Source organism: Somniosus microcephalus, unplaced genomic scaffold (assembly GCF_052327205.1).
Source record: "Somniosus microcephalus isolate GS21.2 unplaced genomic scaffold, FLI_Smic_1.0 unresolved_chr8, whole genome shotgun sequence".
Taxonomy (NCBI): Eukaryota; Metazoa; Chordata; class Chondrichthyes; order Squaliformes; family Somniosidae; genus Somniosus; species Somniosus microcephalus.
This window is the reverse complement of record NW_028225186.1, coordinates 1,964,542-1,973,646: the sequence shown is the minus strand read 5'-3', so window position 1 is coordinate 1,973,646 and position 9,105 is coordinate 1,964,542.

Here is a 9,105-nt window from a genome sequence, read left to right as displayed (position 1 = left end):
ATCCCCGGAAAGGCGGCCGAATACATTCCCATCCAGAATTCCATCCCCAATGTGAATGACAAGTATTCAGTTAATCAGTTGCCTGCTTGGTTAATCATTTGTCGCTCTGACCTCGACAACTCATTAACCAATGTTACAGAAACTGCACAAAGGCCATTTGACGACCACAACTCGGTTCCCCAAGCTGGAATGGAGCACCCCAAGCCCCGGTAAGGTGGCCGAATACATTCCCATCCAGAATTCTGTCCCCAATGTGAATGACAAGTATTCAGTTAATCAGTTTCCTCCTTTGTTATTCATTTGTCGCTCTGACCTCGACAACACATTAACCAGTGTTTCAGAAACTGCACAAAGGCCATTTGACCACCCCAACTCGGTTCCCCAAGCGGGAATGGAGCACCCCAAGCCCCGGCAAGGTGGCCGAATACATTCCCATCCAGAATTCCGTCCCCAATGTGAATGACAAGTATTCAATTGATCAGTTGCCTGCTTGGTTAATCATTTGTCGCTATGACCTCGACAACTCATTACCCAGTGTTTCAGAAACTGCACAAAGGCCATTTGACGATCCCAACTCGGTTCCCCAAGCGGGAATGGAGCACCCCGAGCCCCGGTAAGGCGGCCGAATACATTCCCATCCAGAATTCCGTCCCCAATGTGAATGACAAATATTCAGTTATTCAGTTGCCTGCTTGGTTAATCATTTGTCGCTCTGACCTCGACAACTCATTAACCAGTGTTTCAGAAACTGCACAAAGGGCATTTGACGACCCCATCTCGGTTCCCCAAGGGGGAATGGAGCACCCCAAGCCCCGTTAAGGCGACGAATACATTCCCATCCAGAATTCCGTCCCCAATGTGAATGACAAGTATTCAGTTAATCAGTTGCCTGCTTGGTTAATCATTTGTCGCTCTGACCTCGACAACTCATTAACCAGTTTTTCAGAAAATGCACAAAGGCCATTTGACGACCACAACTCGGTTCCCCAAGCAGGAATGGAGCATCCCAAGCCCCGGTAAGGCGGCCGAATACATACCCATCCAGAATTCTGTCCCCAATGTGAATGACAATTATTCAGTTGATCAGTTGCCTCCTTGGTTAATCATTTGTCGCTCTGACCTCGACAAGTCATTAACCAGTGCTTCAGAAACTGCACAAAGGCCATTTGACCACCCCACTCGGTTCCCCAAGCGGGAATGGAGCACCCCAAGCCCCGGTAAGGCGGCCGAATACATTCCCATCCAGAATTCCGTCCCCAATGTGAATGACAAATATTCAGTTAATCAGTTGCCTCCTTGGTTAATCATTTGTCGCTCTGACCTCGACAACTCATTAACCAGTGTTTCAGGAACTGCACAAAGGCCATTTGACCACCCCAACTCGGTTCCCCAAGCGGGAATGGAGCACCCCAAGCCCCGGTAAGGCGGCCGAATACATTCCCATCCAGAATTCCTTCCCCAATGTGAATGACAAGTATTCAGTTAATCGGTTGCCTCCTTGGTTAATCATTGTCGCTCTGACCTCGACAACTCATTAACCAGTGTTTCAGAAACTGCACAAAGGCCATTTGACCACCCCAACTCGGTTCCCCAAGCGGGAATGGAGCACCCCAAGCCCCGGTAAGGCGGCCGAATACATTCCCATCCAGAATTCCGTCCCCATTGTGAATGACAAGTATTCAGTTAATCGGTTGCCTGCTTGGTTAATCATTTGTGGCTATGACCTCGACAACTCATTAACCAGTGTTTCAGAAACTGCACAAAGGCCATTTGACGACCCCAACTCGGTTCCCCAAGCGGGAATGGAGCACCCCAAGCCCCGGTAAGGCGGCCGAATACATTCCCATCCAGAATTCCGTCCCCAATGTGAATGACAAGTATTCAGTTACTCAGTTGCCTGCTTGGTTCATCATTTGTCGCTCTGACCTCGACAACTCATTAACCAGTGTTTCAGAAACTGCACAAAGGCCATTTGACGACCACAACTCGGTTCCCCAAGCGGGAATGGAGCACCCCAAGCCCAGGTAAGGCGGCCGAATACATTCCCATCCAGAATTCCGTCCCCAATGTGAATGACAAGTATTCAGTTACTCAGTTGCCTGCTTGGTTAATCATTTGTCGCTCTGACCTCGACAACACATTAACCAGTGTTTCAGAAACTGAACAAAGGCCATTTGACCATCCCAACTCGGTTCACCAAGCAGGAATGGAGCACCCCAAGCCCCTGTAAGGCGGCCGAATACATTCCCATCCAGAATTCCGTCCCCAATGTGAATGACAAATATTCAGTTAATCAGTTGCCTCCTTGGTTTATCATTTGTCGCTCTGACCTCGACAACTCATTAACCAGTGTTTCAGAAAATGCACAAAGGCCATTTGACCACCCCAAATCGGTTCCCCAAGCGGGAATGGAGCACCCGAAGCCCCGGTAAGGTGGCCAAATACATTTCCATCCAGAATTCCGTCCCCAATGTGTCTGACAGGTATTCAGTTGATCAGTTGCCTCCTTGGTTAATCATTTGTCGTTCTGACCTCGACAACTCATTAACCAGTGTTTCAGAAACTGCACAAAGGCCATTTGACGACCACAACTCGGCTCCCCAAGCGGGAATGGAGCACCCAAAGCCCCGGTAAGGCAGCCGAATACATTCCCATCCAGAATTCCGTCCCCAATGTGAATGGCAAGTGTTCAGTTTATCAGTTGCCTCCTTGGTTAATCATTTGTCGCTCTGACTTCGACAACTCATAAACCAGTGTTTCGGAAACTGCACAAAGGCCATTTGACCACCCCAACTCGGTTCACGAAGCGGGAATGGAGCACCCCAAGCCCCGGTAAGGCGGCCGAATACTTTCCCATCCAGAATTCCTTCCCCAATGTGAATGACAAGTTTTCAGTCAATCAGTTGCCTGCTTGGTTCATCATTTGTCGCTCTGACCTCGACAACTCATTAACCAGTGTTTCAGAAACTGCACAAAGGCCATTTGACGACCACAACTCGGTTCCCCAAGCGGGAATGGATCACCCCAAGCCCCGTTAAGGCGGCCGAATACATTCCCATCCAGAATTCCGTCCCCAATGTGAATGACAAGTATTCAGTTAATCAGTTGCCTCCTTGGTTAATTATTTGTCGCTCTGACCTCGACAACTCATTAACCAATTTTTCAGAAACTGCACAAAGGCCATTTGACGACCTCAACTCGGTTCCCCAAGCGAGAATGGAGCACCCCAAGCCCCGGTAAGGCGGCCGAATACTTTCCCATCCAGAATTCCGTCCCCAATGTGAATGACAAGTATTCAGTTAATCAGTTGCCTCCTTGTTTAATCATTTGTCGCTCTGACCTCGACAACTCATTAACCAGTGTTTCAGAAACTGCACAAAGGCCATTTGACCAACACAACTCGGTTCCCTAAGCGGGAATGGAGCACCCCAAGAGCCGGTAAGGCGGCCGAATACATTCCCATCCAGAATTCCGTCCCCGATGTGAATGACAAGTATTCAGTTAATCAGTTGCCTGCTTGGTGAATCATTTGTCGCTATGACCTCGACAACTCATTAACCAGTGTTTCAGAAACTGCACAAAGGCCATTTGACGATCCCACCTCGGTTCCCCATGCGGGAATGGAGCACCTCAAGCCCCGGTAAGGCGGCCGAATACATTCCCATCCAGAATTCCTTCCCCAATCTGAATGACAAGTATTCAGTTGATCAGTTGCCTCCTTGGTTAAACATTTGTCGCTCTGACCTGGACAAATCAGTAACCAGTGTTTCAGAAACTGCACAAAGGCCATTTGACCACCCCAACTCGGATCCCCAAGCGGGAATGGAGCACCCCAAGCCCCGGTAAGGCGGCCGAATACATTCCCATCCAGAATTCCGTCCCCAATGTGTATGACAAGTATTCAGTTAATCAGTTGCCTCCTTGGTTAATCATTTGTCGCTCGGACCTCGACAACTCATTAACCAATGTTTCAGAAACTGCCCAAAGGCCATTTGACCACCTCAACTCGGTTCCCCAAGCGGGAATGGAGCACCCCAATCCCCGGTAAGGCGGCCGAATACATTCCCATCCAAAATTCCATCCCCAATGTGAATGACAAGTATTCAGTTAATCAGTTGCCTGCTTGGTTACTCATTTGTCGCTCTGACCTCGACAACTCATTAACCAATGTTTCAGAAACTGCACAAAGGCCATTTGACGACCACAACTCGGTTCCCCAAGCGGGAATGGAGCACCCCAAGCCCCGGTAAGGCGGCCGAATACTTTCCCATCCAGAATTCCGTCCCCAATGTGAATGACAAGTGTTCAGTTAATCAGTTGCCTCCTTGGTTTATCACTTGTCGTTCTGACCTCGACAACTCAGTAACCAGTGCTTCAGAAACTGCACAAAGGCCATTTGACCACCACAACTCGGTTCCCGAAGCGGGAATGGAGCACCCCAAGCCCCGGTAAGGCGGCCGAATACTTTCCCATCCAGAATTCCTTCCCCAATGTGAATGACAAGTTTTCAGTCAATCAGTTGCCTGCTTGGTTCATCATTTGTCGCTCTGACCTCGACAACTCATTAACCAGTGTTTCAGAAACTGCACAAAGGCCATTTGACGACCACAACTCGGTTCGCCAAGCGGGAATGGATCACCCCAAGCCCCGTTAAGGCGGCCGAATACATTCCCATCCAGAATTCCGTCCCCAATGTGAATGACAAGTATTCAGTTAATCAGTTGCCTCCTTGGTTAATTATTTGTCGCTCTGACCTCGACAACTCATTAACCAATTTTTCAGAAACTGCACAAAGGCCATTTGACGACCTCAACTCGGTTCCCCAAGCGAGAATGGAGCACCCCAAGCCCCGGTAAGGCGGCCGAATACTTTCCCATCCAGAATTCCGTCCCCAATGTGAATGACAAGTATTCAGTTAATCAGTTGCCTCCTTGTTTAATCATTTGTCTCTCTGACCTCGACAACTCATTAACCAGTGTTTCAGAAACTGCACAAAGGCCATTTGACCAACCCAACTCGGTTCCCTAAGCGGGAATGGAGCTCCCCAAGACCCGGTAAGCCGGCCGAATACATTCCCATCCAGAATTCCGTCCCCAATGTGTATGACAAGTATTCAGTTAATCAGTTGCCTCCTTGGTTAATCATTTGTCGCTCTGACCTCGACAACTCATTAACCAATGTTTCAGAAACTGCCCAAAGGCCATTTGACCACCTCAACTCGGTTCCCCAAGCGGGAATGGAGCACCCCAATCCCCGGTAAGGCGGCCGAATACATTCCCATCCAGAATTCCATCCCCAATGTGAATGACAAGTATTCAGTTAATCAGTTGCCTGCTTGGTTAATCATTTGTCGCTCTGACCTCGACAACTCATTAACCAATGTTTCAGAAACTGCACAAAGGCCATTTGACGACCACAACTCGGTTCCCCAAGCGGGAATGGAGCACCCCAAGCACCGGTAAGGTGGCCGAATACATTCCCATCCAGAATTCTGTCCCCAATGTGAATGACATGTATTCAGTTAATCAGTTTCCTCCTTGGTTATTCATTTGTCGCTCTGACCTCGACAACTCATGAACCAGTGTTTCAGAAACTGCACAAAGGCCATTTGACGACCCCAACTCGGTTCCCGAAGCGGGAATGGAGCACCCCAAGCCCCGGTAAGGGGCCGTAAACATTCCCATCCTGAATTCTGTCCCCAATGTGAATGACAAGTATTCAGTTAATCAGGTGCCTCCTTGGTTAATCAGTTGTCGCTCTGACCTCGACAACTCATTAACCAGTGTTTCAGAAACTGCACACAGGCCATTTGACCACCCCAACTCGGTTCCCCACGCGGGAATGGAGCACCCCAAGTCCCGGGAAGGCGGCCGAATACATTCCCATCCAGAATTCCGTCCCCAATGTGAATGACAAGTCTTCAGTTTATCAGTTGCCTCCTTGGTTAATCATTTGTCGCTCTGACCTCGACAACCCATTAACCAGTGTTTCAGAAACTGCACAAAGGCCATTTGACGACCCCAACTCGGTTCCCCAAGCGGGAATGGATCACCCCAAACCCCGGTTAGGCGGCCGAATACATTCCCATCCAGAATTCCGTCCCCAATGTGAATGACAAATATTCAGTTACTCAGTTGCCTGCTTCGTTACTCATTTGTCGTTCTGACCTCGACAACTCATTAACCAATTTTTCAGAAACTGCACAAAGGCCATTTGACGACCACAACTCGGTTCCCCAAGCGGGAATGGAGCACCCCAAACCCCCGGTAAGGCGGCCGAATACATTCCCATCCAGAAATCCGTCCCCAATGTGAATGACAAATATTCAGTTAATCAGTTGCCTGCTTGGTTTATCATTTGTCGCTCTGACCTCGACAACTCATTAACCAGTGTTTCAGAAACTGCACAAAGGCCATTTGACGACCACAACTCGGTTCCCCAAGCGGGAATGGAGCACCCCAAGCCCAGGTAAGGCGGCCGAATACAATCCCATCCAGAATTCCGTCCCCGATGTGAATGACAAGTATTCAGTTAATCAGTTGCCTGCTTGGTTAATCATTTGTCGCTATGACCTCGACAACTCATTAATCAGTGTTTCAGAAACTGCACAAAGGCCATTTGACGATCCCAACTCGGTTCCCCATGCGGGAATGGAGCACCCCAAGCCCCGGTAAGGGGGCCGAATACATTCCCATCCAGAATTCCTTCCCCAATCTGAATGACAAGTATTCAGTTGATCAGTTGCCTCCTTGGTTAATCATTTGTCGCTCTGACCTGGACAACTCATTAACCAATGTTTCAGAAACTGCACAAAGGCCATTTGACCACCCCAACTCGGATCCCCAAGCGGGAATGGAGCACCCCAAGCCCTGGTAAGGCGGCCGAATACATTCCCATCCAGAATTCCGTCCCCAATGTGTATGACAAGTATTCAGCTGATCAGTTGCCTCCTTGGTTAATCATTTGTCGCTCTGACCTCGACAGCTCATTAACCAATGTTTCAGAAACTGCCCAAAGGCCATTTGACCACCCCAACTCGGTTCCCCCAGCGGGAATGGAGCACCCCAATCCCCGGTAAGGCGGCCGAATACATTCCCATCCAGAATTCTGTCCCCAATGTGAATGACAAGTATTCAGTTAATCAGTTTCCTCCTTGGTTAATCATTTGTCGCTCTGACCTCGACAACTCATTTACCAGTGTTTCAGAAACTGCACAAAGGCCATTTGACGACCTCAACTCGGTTCCCCAAGCGGGAATGGAGCACCCCAAGCCCCGGTAAGGCGGCCGTAAACATTCCCATCCTGAATTCCGTCCCCAATGTGAATGACAAGTATTCAGTTAATCAGTTGCTTCCTTGGTTAATCATTTGTCGCTCTCACCTCGACAACTCATTAACCAGTGTTTCAGAAAATGCACAAAGGCCATTTGACGACCCCAACTCGGTTCCCCAAGCGGGAATGGAGCACCCCAAGCCCCGGTAAGGCGGCCGAATACATTCCCATCCAGAATTCCGTCCCCAATATGAATGACAAATATTCAGTTAATCAGTTGCCTGCTTGGTTAATCATTTGTCGCTCTGACCTCGACAACTCATAAACCAATGTTCCAGAAACTGCACAAATGCCATTTGACCACCCCAACTCGGATCCCCAAGCGGGAATGGAGCACCCCAAGCCCCGATAAGGCGGCCGAATACATTCCCATCCAGAATTCCGTCCCCAATGTGTATGACAAGTATTCAGTTAATCAGTTGCCTCCTTGGTTAATCATTTGTCGCTCTGACCTCGACAACTCATTAACCAATGTTTCAGAAACAGCCCAAAGGCCATTTGACCACCTCAACTCGGTTCCCCAAGCGGGAATGGAGCACCCCGAGCCCCGGTAAGGCGGCCGAATACATTCCCATCCAGAATTGCGTCCCCAATGTGAATGACAAATATTCAGTTATTCAGTTGCCTGCTTGGTTAATCATTTGTCGCTCTGACCTCGACAACTCATTAACCAGTGTTTCAGAAACTGCACAAAGGGCATTTGACGACCCCATCTCGGTTCCCCAAGGGGGAATGGAGCACCCCAAGCCCCGTTAAGGCGACGAATACATTCCCATCCAGAATTCCGTCCCCAATGTGAATGACAAGTATTCAGTTAATCAGTTGCCTGCTTGGTTAATCATTTGTCGCTCTGACCTCGACAACTCATTAACCAGTTTTTCAGAAAATGCACAAAGGCCATTTGACGACCACAACTCGGTTCCCCAAGCAGGAATGGAGCATCCCAAGCCCCGGTAAGGCGGCCGAATACATACCCATCCAGAATTCTGTCCCCAATGTGAATGACAATTATTCAGTTGATCAGTTGCCTCCTTGGTTAATCATTTGTCGCTCAGACCTCGACAACTCATTAACCAGTGCTTCAGAAACTGCACAAAGGCCATTTGACCACCCCAACTCGGTTCCCCAAGCGGGAATGGAGCACCCCAAGCCCCGGTAAGGCGGCCGAATACATTCCCATCCAGAATTCCGTCCCCAATGTAAATGACAAATATTCAGTTAATCAGTTGCCTCCTTGGTTAATCATTTGTCGCTCTGACCTCGACAACGCATTAACCAGTGTTTCAGGAACTGCACAAAGGCCATTTGACCACCCCAACTCGGTTCCCCAAGCGGGAATGGAGCACCCCAAGCCCCGGTAAGGCGGCCGAATACATTCCCATCCAGAATTCCTTCCCCAATGTGAATGACAAGTATTCAGTTAATCGGTTGCCTCCTTGGTTAATCATTGTCGCTCTGACCTCGACAACTCATTAACCAATGTTTCAGAAACTGCACAAAGGCCATTTGACCACCCCAACTCGGTTCCCCAAGCGGGAATGGAGCACCCCAAGCCCCGGTAAGGCGGCCGAATACATTCCCATCCAGAATTCCGTCCCCATTGTGAATGACAAGTATTCAGTTAATCAGTTGCCTGCTTGGTTAATCATTTGTGGCTATGACCTCGACAACTCATTAACCAGTGTTTCAGAAACTGCACAAAGTAATTTGACGACCCCAACTCGGTTCCCCAAGCGGGAATGGAGCACCCCAAGCCCCGGTAAGGCGGCCGAA